This window comes from Ambystoma mexicanum, chromosome 6q, assembly GCF_040938575.1.
Source record: "Ambystoma mexicanum isolate Mex_15411 chromosome 6q, UKY_AmexF1_1, whole genome shotgun sequence".
Taxonomy (NCBI): domain Eukaryota; kingdom Metazoa; phylum Chordata; class Amphibia; order Caudata; family Ambystomatidae; genus Ambystoma; species Ambystoma mexicanum.
In genome coordinates, this window is record NC_090937.1 from 1,617,037,385 (window position 1) to 1,617,053,231 (window position 15,847).

The following is a 15,847-nucleotide window of genomic DNA, read 5'->3' on the forward strand; positions in this document are numbered from 1 at the left end:
TCCAAATAGTAATAAAAAAGGAAACCCATCACTCCATGGGAAAGAAAAAAATAAAAAAACAATCCACACAAGTCCAACTATGTACAAAACATGTCAAAGGGCCCATGATCCCAAACTGCAGACCTGTCCAAAAAAGAACTATATACAAGAGTGGAGCAATGTCCATGTCCTCCAAAATAAAATAAAAAAATAGAAAGGACACTTAACACTAAGGAACGATTTACAGTGGCGGTGGGCTAGTCCTACGGTTCACTTCTTGATGTTAATTTCTGTGGCCAGGGCATCATCAAACTCCATGTTGATGTCCTGGAGGTGGGCCTGGGATGTGTCCTTGAGGGCTCACAGGGACGTCGCCATGGTCTCCACCAACTCCCTGCGAGTCTCCTCAAGGAACGCTGCCCGCCTCAATGCCCGGTGCATGGAGTTCTCTGCCCTGACCATCGTGAGCCGTGCTTTCTCCGCCCGCTGCCGCTCTGCATCTATTTGCTGGCCCAACCGCTGCCACATGGAAGACACACATACTCCAGGGTCCTCCTGCCCATCGGCCAATGCCTGCCCCCGTGATGTAGATAGCCCCGAGGCCTGATGCCTCCCATGTCGAGCCTGCCGCCTCATCAATGCTAACTGCCTCTGCAACCACGACTGCCCTTGGGAAGATGGAAGCACCCAGTGCCGTGGTGCACGTGCCCTATTTGATGGTGCCTGCACATCCTCCACTGGCTGGGGTCCAGTTGCTGGGGTGACTACCTTTGCTGGTCCTCCGACTCCCGACTGTGGCAGGGATGTGTTCTCCACCAGCCTGGCCACAGTGGATGGGGCAGGTCCACAGGGTGCCCAGGTGAGACATGGGTGGCAAGATGGCACAGAGGACGACTGGCGCATAGGGTGTGCAGATGAGGAGGGGGCCACAAGAGCGCCCAGCACATGGAGGAAACCTGTGCCAACGACCTGTGCTAGAAAGTCGACACGGCCACACAGGTGCCCGAAATGGTATGCGTTGTCCTGCCTGGAACCACGCACATTATCCCTAATCACCCGTGTGTGCAACGCAACACCGACTAAGACAGGCTCAACCCTGTCACGGATTGCCTCGTCCACAGGTAGAGGAAGGTCAGTTGCCGTAGACACATCCCCTACCTGCGAACGGGCCTGGAAAGAGGCATCCCTGCTGGTGCAGGATAATGCAGTCACAGGATCAGGGACAGGATTACACACAGGCACCTCCACGGAGACCTGTGCTGCCTCCTGCCCCTGGACTGCACCACTTGCACCAGTGGAACCACCCCCTCAGGCCCCAAGCATGGGTCTGGTATGGCCTCCTCCTCAACCAACCCCCACCAGCCTAGATGAAGCTGTGTCATCTTCCGTACTATGCCCTGTGGAGGCTCACCTGCCCCTTCTTCTGCTGAGGAGTCCACATCCAACCTTGGCCTCTTGGACCTCCCCTCGGCAGCTGTGGCCATGGACGCTGCACCAGTCCCCTCACTCCCTGAAGATATTATCTGGGAGGGGGGCAGGGCCTTGCGTCTCCGGCTGGCGGTGGCATCCCTGCCGCTGTGCTCCACAGCGCCGTCTCTGCCCTCTTCATCAGTCAACACTGCAGACAGGAAGAGACAGACAACAGGCATCAGGACATCGTACAATGGTCTGCTAGACACATAACTATTGCACATGAGTGGCAGTGTCAAACATCATAGATGGCATCACACCCCCATCACTCAGGTCAATTGAACCCACACACATGCTCAGACAAGCAGGGAACGTGCAACAGGCATCTGTATCCATTCACATGGAACTGCATGAACATCCTAAGTGTGGCATGACGTCACAAGCATCGTGGAGCATGCCATTCACATGCACACACGCCACCAGACAGACATGTATCTGGCCATCTCTACCTCCTGTCACAGTGCAATCATTGTCAACTATGTCACATCTGCCAATTGGGTAGCTAGGTGTCCGTGTCACATGCATCCATGGCGTCTCACAGACACACACACACATGTACACCGCGCACGTACATGAAGGTGGGACGAGCATCCATGTGTCACGCCCCAAACATGGCTGAGTACATAAACAGCAATGCAAACATGTGTGCATCTTCACATGCAGTTGTACATCATGCATCGGTACACATTCACCATTGATGTGCACCACACATGACTGGACTCGCATGCAGCATGATCATGTCCCTGCACATACACATCCATACATGGGCCATGTCAGACATATGTCCAAGCTGCACACTCCTGCCACACCTCAACATGCACAATGTTGATTGAGAACTCATGGACACTTACCGCTCGACTCCGGACAGGTCTGCCTCTCGAGGACCTGGAGGTCAAGCGCTGGGCGAAAGTGCTCCAGGAGCCTCATCTGGTCTGTGGTACGCAGGACCCAGCAGCCGACTGCATCCTCTGCATCCAAGAGGTGCCGGGCCTTCCTGAGGCTCCTGGACTTGTAGTCCTCCCAGCGTTTCAGGATGTGTTTCAAGGCACGGGGTGCCATCCCCTCCGCGTTGATGGCACCCATGATGTCCCCAGATCCTCCTCCATCCTTCCTTGATGGCGCACAATGGTGTGAAGAGGGCATCATAATGCCCCAGGACTTGCTCCACCAGGATGCCAACTTCATTTGCACTGAAGCTGACAGCCCTCTGCCTCTCTGCCGGGGGGGTCGCCACTGGTCCCAGATGGAGTTTGGCCCGACATGGCATCCCCTGAGTCAGGTGTGGGTGGGCAACTGGGTCCTGGGGCTGAGCTGCTGTGGAGCGATGGAACACCAGTCGGGAGTCTTCTGTTCCAGCAGGGGTGGTCACAGCAACTGGACCCCTGGTGATAGCTGATGTGCAGGCACCAAATAGCAGGGCACGTTGGCAGCAGGCAGGCAGCAAGCAGCAGATGGCTCGTAGGAGACTCCCCTTGGATCTGGGGGGCAGGTAAATGGCCTTCTGGGCAGGTGTGTGGTCTTCCGTGTGTTGTCATGTGGCCAACTTAATGCAGAGTGAATCCGCACGTGCAAAAACAGCACGTCAGTGTGAAATTGTGTGAAATCCGAGGCAAGGCCCTTAGCGCGTAGGCGTGCAAGTGACGTTATAGCACGGGCGTTTCCCTCAGTACGGGTTAAAGGTGAGCGCGGGCAACAGTTCGCTGTATCTGCTTTTCGTGGAGACTGACGCGTGTGTTTACTCTACTTGTGGTTTCACACGTGATTACTTCACAGCGTATAGAGTTTGTAATTCTTCTTTTGGCAGTGGTGTTGCCTACGCGCACAGGCACGTGTTTTTCTTTTCCACGCAAGGCAGGCGGTGAGTTGCATGTGCTATTTTTCCCACTGCGGGTGCCCCTGTGTATCATGTACCCGATTTCAAGGTCATAGTAGCCCGCGTGTTCCACGCGTATGCATTTTTTGCGTCCCTGGGTGCCACAGCATACTGCGGGAGGTTTATTCCGGGCACGTGGGTTACCGGGGGTTGTGTGCACGTTTATCATCATTTTTGGGGTGCCTGAGCGTTGCGTGACCCGTCATTTATCACCATGGGTAACAAACAGCCTTGCAGGAGCATAGGGGTGCGTCTAACATCACATACCCTGACCCTTATATCCCAATTGGCCAGGACAATTGTTGAGTGCACCTCCCATTGGCAATATACCATATGTGCCATGGTGGGGAGGCCACCAAAGGTACAGGGCGGGAAAGTTGGGTGTCCTCCCAGTGTTGAGCGTGGTCGGGGACATGGCCGGGCTGACCAGGGGGGACAGGGAGTCTTGGGTGGCCGCAGAGGGGGAAGAGGCAGGAGTGCACCACTGGGGCAGGATGTCCAGCCACATGTTGGTGCAGCCATGCCACCAGCCCCTGTAGGTCAGGGAGATGCAGCTGTTGCATCCGACCCAGGAACCCATATGACCCGACAGTCAGTAACATCTGCTGTCATGGGCCCATCAGCTGTGGTAGCTGCAGGTGCAGCTGTGGGGACCACCACCTAGGCTGAGGGTTGGCCAGTGCATGAGGCGTTGGAAACGGAGGACTCCCAGACAGAAGTCCAGGTGGCCAGGAAGCACAGGCCACATGTGTCCAGGGTTGCTATGACCGAGGCACACTTATCTAGGGCAGTGGTGACATCTGCTGCCCCAAGCAGCCAGGTGGTGGTAACTGCATGGGCAGATGCAGCCAACACCACCCCGGCTGTGAGTCTGCCAGCCAGGACTGTGTCGGTCACAGACATTGGCACTGCGGCAGATGTGGCACTGGGTCCTGGCAACAGCACCCAGCAGCCACTGACTCAAGCCAGGCCTTCCGTCCTGTTTCCACCAACCACTCCCTTGGTCCAGTCCACTAGCACCACTGCCCCTACGGATCAGCGTGACATTGAAAACTCAGGGTCCGTACCACTGCCCAAGAGGAGGAAGCGTGCTCCTGTGCAAGTGGCTGGGACCCCAGACATGGCTCCGGCCTCCGCCACGTCGAGGCAGAAGCCTTTCAACAAGCAGGAACTGCCTGTGGGCTACGTGTCGGCACACGGACGCAATATACTGGTGGACCCACAGTGCCATATTGCGCCTGTCCAGTGTTAGGTCCACTGGCAGCATATTGTGGATGGTGTGAATGCCATGGGATTCAATGTGCGCGCAGCTCAAGACTGCTATACACGTTGGAATGACCTCCGACGCTGTGCAAAACAAAAGTGTGCCTCCAATTATGCCATGACTCAGGTGACTGGCAGTAGCCCAAAACCAGAGGAGGATGCATTCACTCAGCACGAGGATATCGCTGCAGAGTTCATCGAGGCAGAACTAATCCGTGGAGTGGGAGAATTGATGGATTATGATGCATCGTCCGGTGAATGTCGATGCGTGGTTGTCCAGAACATGTGTGTTTGGCTTGTGTGATGTGTTATGCTTGACTGCCACTACATGCTATTTATACATGGTTGTCATGTGTGAGTCATGCAATGCTTCACTGATGCGTGCACACAGGTACTGTCCTCATCACCACACATGCACCCTACTCACATGCAAGTTACTCGGCTACCCCTCCGGTACATGTTCTGCTTTCTAGCCTTGACTATTACACTCCTTCTGTCCTCATCCTACTTGTTCTCTCCTCTGCTTTTGACACGGTCAACCATTCCACCCTGCTAAATCATCTCCGTGACAACCTGGGCATCACCGATCAGGCTCAGACCTGGCTGACCTCTTTTCACTCTGATCGACCCTCCCAGGTACAACTTGGGTCCTTCCTATCCTCTATCTCCCACCCTACCTGCTGTGTTCCCCAGGGGACTAACCTCTCAACCGGAACACTCAATCAATACCGGGCTACTCTCACCTACTGCATTTCCATTTTCTCCTCAAATTTCCAGTGCTATGCTGATGACACCCAACTCATTTCCAGGCTTCCCTCAGCTACCTCCTCTACTTCCCTCATCTCTGACTGCCTAATCGCCATCCAAAATTGGTGTGCCACAAATGATCTTTGTTTAAACACCAACGTGACTGAGATCCCCCTCATTGGTACACCCCCTCCATCCTTTCCCGTCACTCTCTGGCCGGCCTCCCTTGGCACTCCTCCTGCCCCTACCAGCGAAGCTAAGGACCTCGGGTCATCTTTGACTCCACACTTTCCTCCTCCGCACACATCTCTAATGTCACCAAAAAGTCAAACTTCTTACTGCACCTCCTTAAAGGCACTCTTCCTTTCTTCTCCTTCCCACAGAAGCTCCTTATCTCCCAAGCTCAGATTCTCTTGAAGTTAGACTGCTCTAACAGCCTCTTTCTAAATCTACCTTCTTCCACTCACCGCCCTTTACAACTAATCCAGACAGGACTGGGAGACTTGTCCTAGGCCTCAAGCCCTGGTATTTTATCGCTCCGCCTCTGAAATCCCTTCATTGTCTGCCTGTGGTTTCAAGGATTAAATGTAAAACCCTTTGCTTTGTCCACAAGGATTTCTGGGGCCTGGGTCCTAATTACCTTCAACTATCCCTCCGTATATACCTCCCCCCTAGAGCCCTTCGCTACTCCACCTCAAAATCCCTCAGGGTCAGCAGTTTTTCAAAGGAACAAGCTGGTGGTAGGTCCTTATCTTCTGCGGGGGCCTCCCTCTGGAACTGCGTATCTGCCACCTTGAAACTTGAGATGAACCATCTACGGTTCAGGAGGCTCCTCAAGACCTTCCTCTTCGCCTCTGCCTTTGCCCCTCTTATCCCCTGCTGATCTGATTTCACTCTCAGCAATGCTGCACCTGGCTACCTTCTGCCCTTTGGGCCCAGGTACCTGCTCACCCTCCTGCACTGCCTCCTGGCCACTCCTCGCACTGGGCCTGCATCTGTACCCATACAGCCCACCCCCGCTTCATCTGTACTTATCAGATACTCCCTTTCTGACTAACCTTGCACTTGGCCACTCACAGGCTTCACTTCCACTGTTTTGGATCACCATGTGCATTTGTTTATTTACTCATTATTTATCTTGTCCTCTCGTATGCTTTGCACTCTCCAATTTGTCCCCCCTCCATGCACTTCCCCCCTTTCAGTCCCCATGCACTTGCGCGTTCTCAATGTCTCTGGGCCCAGTAACATCGTTGTTTCTGCTTTCTCCCCTGTTCCCCTCCCTTTGCCTGGTTGTGCTCTGAAACACCTGTGTCCGAGCGTGATATGAATTAATTAGCATTTCATGTTATATCATGTTCCTGTTCGCTCACATGTCTGCATGTGGCCTGTGGTGTTGTTGCACTCAGTGAAAACAAAGAAGAGACTGGGTTGGGCTAATTTATAGACCGCTGGATTCAGCCCTTAGCTCGCAAATGGACAATCAAAAACTAAAGAACCCAACAGTCTTCCTCCCTCTTCCTCTTCAATCCATCAACTACCCGACTCGGTCCATGTACCAAATAGGTCCTGAGTCAAAGAATTTCTTTAAAACATGTATAATTTATTTAGTCACTAGGGACGTACAAACACATTTGACAAATAGATATCTACACATATAACACACATATCATTTTCAGAGGCGCTAATTTACAATATTAGCATCTTGCCTATTCTAAAATACATCCTAAAAATAATGGCAAGTATAAAACATACATAAAAATATACATAACACCACACCCTTCCTATACAAAACTAAAACCAAAAGTGCAGTGTTAACACCAATTCATTTCTCAGTGCAATAGCCAAGTGCAAATTCACTAATAAAGTGCAGTACAAAGTTGGTTGGGCAGCATCAGACACCTACTCTCGTATGGGGATGCCTTACTGGAAGAATCCGTACTTGATAGTTGCCCTTTATCTGCCTAAAGGGGACATTAATTGCAAACTAATAACATTTCTCCACACTCTTTATCATTCAGTGCATATTACCCAACATGTTTCGTCTATCTTCAAAAGACGAGTACTTTTAAATATCTGTAGACTTCTTCAGGGGAACCAACAACAAACAACTATATATAAAAACAGAAAACAGCCTCAAAACGTTCACTTTAGCCTGTTCCAATCTAGGCTAATATTCTTATCCTTCACACAATGTGAAGTTTGGCAATTCGAAGTCCCAACGTCAGACTTTGGAGGGGTTACCGCAACAAACAAAAGATTTTTTACGATGATGGAAGTGTCAACATAAGTATAGATTGTTTCCCTTTGGGCACAGGAAACGGTATGGTATCTCGTCTTCTAAATAGAAGACACCTTCTCTGGATTATACTCTAGGAGATCAATCTGGTCTTGAAGTGTGTCTAAGACTCGAGATGGAAATCAAAAAATGTGTGCTCTCAAGGAGCCGCGAGATTCTCCCACAGTTGGAGTGCTATGTAGCACCTGAAGCAAGACGTCGATTCCTTGGGATCCTGTAAGTATAACCAATCACCTGCGGGCGTGTGAGCTTCCTCTCACCATCTTTTTCAGCACTCAGCACTCGGCCTCTGATCATGAGTGCCGTGTATGTGTGGACAGCCTGCAAGGTGGTCCTCCTCACGGGCATGCTTCCTTGCCTCTCAAACCCCCTGCATCTCAATTTCAACATGGCACTGGTGAGTTACATGTTGGACTACTGCTATTGCCTGTTCCCTGTTCCTGTGTACATGCACACTTCCCTCTGCAGTCCTGCAAAACATGTACCGTGGTGTACATACTTTGTCCCGGTGCTGTGCGTCTCACTCGGACTGAGCAGATGACAGTGGCTCCCCTTGGACATGAGTGCCCATTTATGCTCCATGTGCATTCTATGTATGCCCCAATGGGTCCTTGACAGGCTGATAATCGTGTTACGTCTCCAAGCTTATTTAAGTGTCATGGTATTTGGTCAAAGCAAAAACAAAGAGGTGATGGCTGGAAGGTTTAGGCTGAATCTTAACAACTGGCATTGCTTGGGGGTCTGCCGGGCCTAGAGACCGAAGCTACTCCTCACTGATGACGCCCAACAAGGCTGAAACATGTCTGGGGATCCTTGTGGTCTCGTGCAGAAGGGATGTGACCTAGCAGTTCGGGCTGGACTGCCCCTTTTGCATATGGTTTTTCCCCTTCTGTAAATGCTTGGCAGGCTGAAAAACGATGGTCTGGAGGATTGCCCAGAGCTTTGCCCGTGGTTATGATTAATTCAAAACCTTCCAGCCATCACCTTTCTGTTTTGCCAAAGTCACCCCGAGCGGGACGGGTATGCCCAGACGTGGGTCCCGAGTCTGCCGGGCCTAGAGACCCAAGCTACTCCTCACTGATGACGCCCAACAAGGCTGAAACATGTCTGGGGATGCTTGTGGTCTCGTGTAGAAGGGATGTGAGCTAGCAGTTCGGGCTGGACTTCCCTTTTTGGGGTAGGACCAAGCCTGATTTGCATATGGTTTTTCCCCTTCTGTAATGGCTGGCAGGCTGAAAAACGATGGTCTGGAGGGTTGCCCAGAGCTTTGCCTGTGGTTATGATTAATTCAAAACCTTCTAGCCATCACCTTTCTGTTTTGCCAAAGTCACCCCGAGTGGGACGGGTATGCCCAGACGTGGGTTCTGAGTCTGCCGGGCCTAGAGACCCAAGCTACTCACTGATGATGCCCAACAAGGCTGAAACATGTCTGGGGATGCTTGTGGTCTTGTGCAGAAGGGATGTGACCTAGCAGTTCGGGCTGGACTGCCCCTTTTGGGGTAGGACCAAGCCTGATTTGCATATGGTTTTTCCCCTTCTATAATGGCTTGGCAGGCTGAAAAACAATGGTCTGAAGGGTTGCCCAGAGCTTTGCCCGTGGTTATGATTAATTCAAAACCTTCCAGCCATCACCTTTCTGTTTTGCCTAAGTCGCCCCGGGTGGGACGGGTATGCCCAGACGTGGGTCCCGAGTCTGCCGGGCCTAGAGACCCAAGCTACTCCTCACTGATGAGGCGCAACAAGGCTGAAACATGTCTGGGGATGAAGGGATGTGACCAAGCAGTTCGGTCTGGACTGCCCCTTTTGGGTTAGGACCAAGCCTGATTTGCAAAGTGCTTTTTCCCCTTCTGTAATGGCTTGGCAGGCTGAAAAATGATGGTCTGGAGGGTTGCCCAGAGCTTTGCCCGTGGTTATGATTAATTCAAAACCTTCCAGCCATCACCTTTCTGTTTTGCCAAAGTCACCCTGAGTGGGACGGGTATGCCCAGACGTGGGTCCCGAGTCTGCCGGGCCTAGAGACCCAAGCTACTCCTCACTGATGACGCCCAACAAGGCTGAAACATGTCTGGGGATTCTTGTGGTCTCGTGCAGAAGGGATGTGACCTAGCAGTTCGGGCTGGATTGCCCCTTTTGGGGTAGGACAAAGCCTGATTTGCATATGGTTTTTCCCCTTCTGTAATGGCTTGGCAGGCTGAAAAACGATGGTCTGGAGGGTTGCCCAGAGCTTTTCCCATGGTTATGATTAATTCAAAACCTTCCAGCCATCACCTTTCTGTTTTGCCAAAGTCACCCCGAGTGGGACAGGTATGCCCAGACGTGGGTCACGAGTCTGCCGGGCCTAGAGACCCAAGCTACTCCTCACTGATGATGCCCAACAAGGCTGAAACATGTCTGGGGATGCTTGTGGTCTCGTGCAGAAGGGATGTGACCTAGCAGTTTGGGCTGCACTGTCCCTTTTGGGGTAGGACCAAGCCTGATTTGCATATGTTTTTTCCCCTTCTTTAATGGCTTGGCAGGCTGAAAAACGATGGTCTGGAGGGTTGCCCAGAGTTTTGCCCGTGGTTATGATTAATTCAAAACCTTTCAGCCATCACCTTTCTGTTTTGCCATGGTATTTGGTCATCCATTCGATGCTCACTATGGGTCAGTCCTTCATCACGCACATATTTAGGTCTCCTCGTCTGCGTCGTGCACAGGTCTCACCCTGTTACAGGGTCTCTGCCTTTGTTCAACTAGTGTTGTGGCTTCTGCATGCATGGGTGTACTACTGATGGTTCTGCATGTGTCCTGCTTCTTGTTCACTTCTCATCTGCTGTAGTGTAACTTGACTTATGAGCTGCAATTGACGCATGCCAACACTGTCTGCCAATGCACTGTTCTCTGGTCAACCTTTCATTGCCATGCACTGCCTCCCTGTAATTCCTCAAAGGGTGGTGGGTTCACTGTATCCATGCAACCCAGTGCATGCACTTTGCACATGATGGCTGCACTTGCCCTTACACTGCCGTCATGTTTAGGGATTGAACTCACTACGTACGTGTTGATGTTGGAAGTTGAGGTGGTACACATGTACTGCACCCACCCACTTCTGTACCATGTTCCGGCCTTCAACATGCCTACGCAATGCTGCCATGTCAAAGTGACCTGGCATGTATGTTCCCATGTTCATCCCTTCACTGTATTGAAACACACTAGCGTAGGTGCGTCCTATGAGACGTACTCTGTATCGGTGATGGATGTTGAGTGCTGCATGTCAACATGCATATTACATGAGTTATGGTGTGTTTGGTTTCACTTGCAGCTGTGGCTTTTTGGGTGTTCCACCACGCTTATGCTACGTGCCATCTCTTTGTTGCCATCTCTCCTTTCTGGCTTGGATCTCTGCCTGTCAGCGATTGTGTGTGATCCAGGTGAAATGCAACATGCAGTACATGTGTAGGCTTCACATTTTACACACATCCATTTCTGCTTTCGGGATACCCTTGCATTGCAATGCCACTGGATGCATGTCAGAGTTTGAGTTGTGTGTGACATGTCAGCTTCATGTGTTGGCTGTCGATGTTGTGATGTATATGTGTGTGATATGTGCTGCGGACATGTGTGCTCATCTTTCTTTTGTTTACGTTACAGGTGGTGACGCACTGGAGGCAGACGATGAGGATGTGATTCCAGACATGGTGGTGGGTTTACATCACCAACCTGGCGCCAGTGGTGTTCATGGGGTGATAGACCACGAAAACCCATTTTTGCTCCTGGCCATTGTGTCCAGGGCTGACCATGAGTCAAGCTCTGATGAACGTTCTGCCACAATGTTGAGTTGGATGGGCATCATGACGTGTTGTCGCCGGTGAGTGATCCTGCAGTGGCTGATCTCTGTCCGTGACACCTGCAGTGAGGGTATGGGCCAGGCAATGTTGGAACGTCTGCCTGTGGTGGTTAGGGGCGCACTGTCACACTCCACACCAGTTACTGGGGCATCAGGTCGACTGTAATGCCCACCTGGTTCCCAGGGGGGGCGCTGATCTAGTCTGGATTACTGCGGCCTCTTCTAGCGTGATGCGCAGGACCCGGAACACCGATTGAACAGGACCTCCAAATCGTGCTTCCTTGGCCCGTAGGAATATCCTACTGCAGATGAGAAAGGGGATTAACAGTCTGCAGAATGGTGTGCTAGCTCCCCCCTTCCCCCCTCCGTTCCTCTCTATTCCACCAAACACGGTTTAAGCTCACCTTATGGTTTGGAAGGTTGAACTCTCCATCCTGCTTCTGGTGCAGGGGCGTGCGTTCGTCCAGTTACTTCACTGGTTTTCAGAATGGCGCTGGCAAAATCCACTTGACTTTCCTGAGCGATGCGCCGTAAGTATGAAAGTTCAAAGTTCAAGTGAGGCCCCCTTTATGCTGTCTTTCTCACCTGTGATCTGTCCTTTATTTCAGGTGCAGAATGAAGGCGATGCGTAAAGGGGTTAACCTGCCGAGGTGAGTAGTAATGAGGGTGATCCCTCTAGATGTCCTTATCATTCCTCTGAAATGTCTCTAGTCCTTTCCCCATAGGGGCTGGGGTACGGTACCTGCCAACGGGGCGGCGCCGACCCGAAATGTGGAAGAAAAGCCGGTAAGTATTATGGCTGTTAATCAGGCTTTCCTTCTGTGTGTCCTTCTGCTCACCTTTTGTTTCTTCCTCTCTCCTCTAGGTGCAGAGATGTGGCGTCCGATGCTGACAGCCGCGATGGAACCGGGAGATGTCTCGAGGACAGGACAGATGAGTGAAGCGTGGCGCTGCAGCGAGCAACGCAATGCTTTTAAATTGAAGTCTTCCTTCAGGGATGCTGGCAAGAAGATTCTGGATGCAGGTAAGAAGCTTGAAATAATCCTTGGTTTTCACCTTTCTCTTCTTTTCCTTCCTTGCAGGTCTTCCAGGTTCAAGACGGGCGTGGCTGTAGTACAGGAGCAGGAGCAGACACGGTGAGCGTTAAGCTGCAGGAAGCAGAACAACGTGAAGCATGAGCTGCTGTCTGGGCGTGGCTTAAATAGCCTCCAAAGAAGTCCCAGGTATGTATCCTTCCCCAACTAGGTATGTATCCTTCCCTGGCCACGCCCGAGTGAAAAAATAGTCCCTATGAAAAAATAGTCCCTTTCAGGTCTCAGGGAGGCCTGAAGCGTGCAGCATGGTCTGCATCAGGTAAGTGCACAAAACACCTCCCTTTATGAGCCTGGCGCCTATGGCGCCAGGACTGATGTCCAACATGAGCCTGGCGCCAAAGGCGCCAGGACTGAGTCCAAAGAGTCCCTATAAGGGGCCGCTAGGCTTTTACCCGAGGGCACGATGCCTGCTTCCGGGGGTGCTGGGCCTGGCCTGATGCTCTGGGGGTAGGCATCATGACAGCACTCCCCCCCAAGGCCCCTCCCAAGGTCGTTCCTTCTGGAGGTTTCGCTTTGTTTGGGAAATTCCGATGGAACCTTTTTACCAGCCGAGGTGCATGTACGTGATCACTGGGTTCCCAAGACCTTTCCTGAGGCCCGTACCCTTTCCAATCAATTAGATAGAAAAGCTTTGATTTTAAGATTTTGGAATCCAAAATGTTCTTTACTTCGAATTCTGGCTCTCCATCTATCAGGATTGGGTCTGGTGGCTTTATTAATCTGGTTCCTGGTTGTACTGGTTTCAAAAGTGACACATGAAAAACGGGGTGAATCCTCATGTTGGCTGGTAGATCGAGCTTGACTACTACTGGGTTAATCATAGCTTTGATTGAGTAAGGGCCTAAATACCTTGGATTAAACGTTCGAGGTCCCTTGAGCGATAAGTGTTTGGTAGCCAACCATACTTGATCCCCAATTTGGTACGGAGGCGCCTCTTTTCGATGTAGATCCGCATTCTTTTTGTATTTCTCTTTCGCATGTTGCAAATGTGCAGTTGCATCCTTGAAGGCTTGAGTTATCGTAGAATGCAAATGATCCACTGCGGGCATTTCAAGGCTCGAAGGTGAGTCCAAGTCTGAAGTATGAGGGTGATGTCAATATAGGGTAAAAAAGGGTCTTTGACCCGTTCCAGAGTGTAGCGAGTTATTATAAGCATATTCAGCCGCCACACACAGAATATCCTTCCAATTACCCTCCGATTGGTGCAACATACATCGTAGAAATTGTTCAAGGGTCTGGTTCGTTCTCTCCGTCTGACCATCGGTCTGTGGGTGGTGGCTGGTCGAGAGTCTTACGTCGATTTGTGCCAGCTGACAACACTTTTTCCAAAAATGAGAAATAAACTGGCTTCCCCGATCAGAGACTAGTATGGACGAGAATCCATGCAAACGGATGATATTCTCGAGGAATTCCTTGTCAAGAACAAAGGCTGAAGGTAATCCTTTCAACGGAATAAAGTGGACCATTTTGGAAAATAAATCGCCCACGACCAGAATAGTATTGTAACCATTACAAGAGGGCAGGTCCGTGATAAAATCTAGTGACAGGGTGTGCCAAGGTGCTGGTGGAATGTCTAAGGGCTGAAGAAGACCGGCGGGTCTTGTCTTTTGACCTTTGTTTTGGGCACAAACTCCACAGGACATCACGAAAGATTTAATATCCTTTCGCCAGGAAGGCCACCAGAATTGTCGTCTAACCTTTTCCACAGTTTTGGCAATGCCAGGATGTCCTTCCATCAGGGTGTCTTGATGACGGGAAATAACCAGTTCTTGCAATTCCTTTTCTGGCAAAAATAAGCGTCCTTGGAAGTAAGATAAGCCATCCTTGACTGAAAAGTTAGACCCCTTTTTGATCCAATCCTACAAGGCTGAAGAGTCCAGGACTTGTTTTACTCGTGCTTGAATGTCTTCAAGGGTTTGTAAAGTGGTTATTCCCAAAATTCTTTGTTCGGGAATTATCGGCACAGGTTCTGAGTTTGTGTCTATTTCTTCCATTCCAATTCGGGATAGAGCGACCGCCTTACCATTCTTAGAACCGGGGCGGTAGGTAATTACAAAATCGAACTCAGCAAAGAACAAAGCCCATCGGAGCTGTCGAGACGATTGGGCCTTGGCAGTTTTTAAATATTGTAAATTTCGGTGATCAGTGATCACGGTGATGGTATGCCGGGCGCAGAGGAGATAATGCTGCCAAGCCTTAAAGGCGGACTTAATGGCTAATAGTTCCTTATCGGTAATCGCATAATTTATCTCCGGCGGTGAGAACTTTCTGGACCAAAATGCTACGGGGTGCAGTTGGTTGGTTTCAGGGTCTCTCTGAGACAGGACAGCTCCCATGGCTAAGTTGGACGCGTCGGTTTCGACTATATATGGGAGATCAGGACGCGGGTGCTTCAAAATAGGTGCAGATGTGAACTTAGCTTTCAACTCCTGAAAGGCCTGTTCGGCTTCCTCGGTCCATTCAAAACGTTTATTTTTTCGCAAGAGTGCAGTGATGGGTTGCACCACACGTGAAAACTCCGGGATAAACCTGCGATAAAAGTTGGCAAAACCAAGCATGCTTTGGACACCTTTCACTGAACTAGGTGATGGCCATTTGAGGATGGCATCCATTTTCCGTGAATCCATTCAGACCCCTTTAGATGTCAGGATGAATCCGAGAAACTCAACCTCGGTGGTATGGAAAACACATTTTTCCAGCTTGGCAAACAGTTTGTGCTGGCGCAGTTTCTCTAGGACGGCCCTGACATGTTTTCTGTGATCAGATTCCGAAGAGGAGTACACAAGAATGTCATCAATATACACGATAACACAGACATCGATGAGTCCCCGAAGGACATCATTCATGAAGAATTGGAAGGCAGCAGGCGCGTTGCACAACCCGAAAGGCATCACCTGGTATTCGAATAGTCCATATTTTGTACGGAAGGCCGTTTTCCATTTGTCGCCTTCTTTTACTCGTACCAGATGATAAGCCCCCCGGAGATCTAACATGGTGTATACGCAAGCGTCCTTCACCTGGTCAAGGAGTTCAGGGATCAGAGGCAGAGGGTAACAATTTTTAACAGTTATCTGGTTCAATGCGTGGTAATCGATACAAGTCCTAAGGTCGCCCTCTTTTTTAGGCACGAAGAACAAAGCTGAAGATGCCGGGGACTTTGACGGGCGAATGAAACCATTGGCGAGGTATTGAACTAAATACTGTCTCAAATGCAGATTCTCAGGTTCAGTAAGGGCATAAATCCTGCTACAAGAGGGTTGTGCACCGGGCACCAGATCGATTTGGCAATCGTACGATCT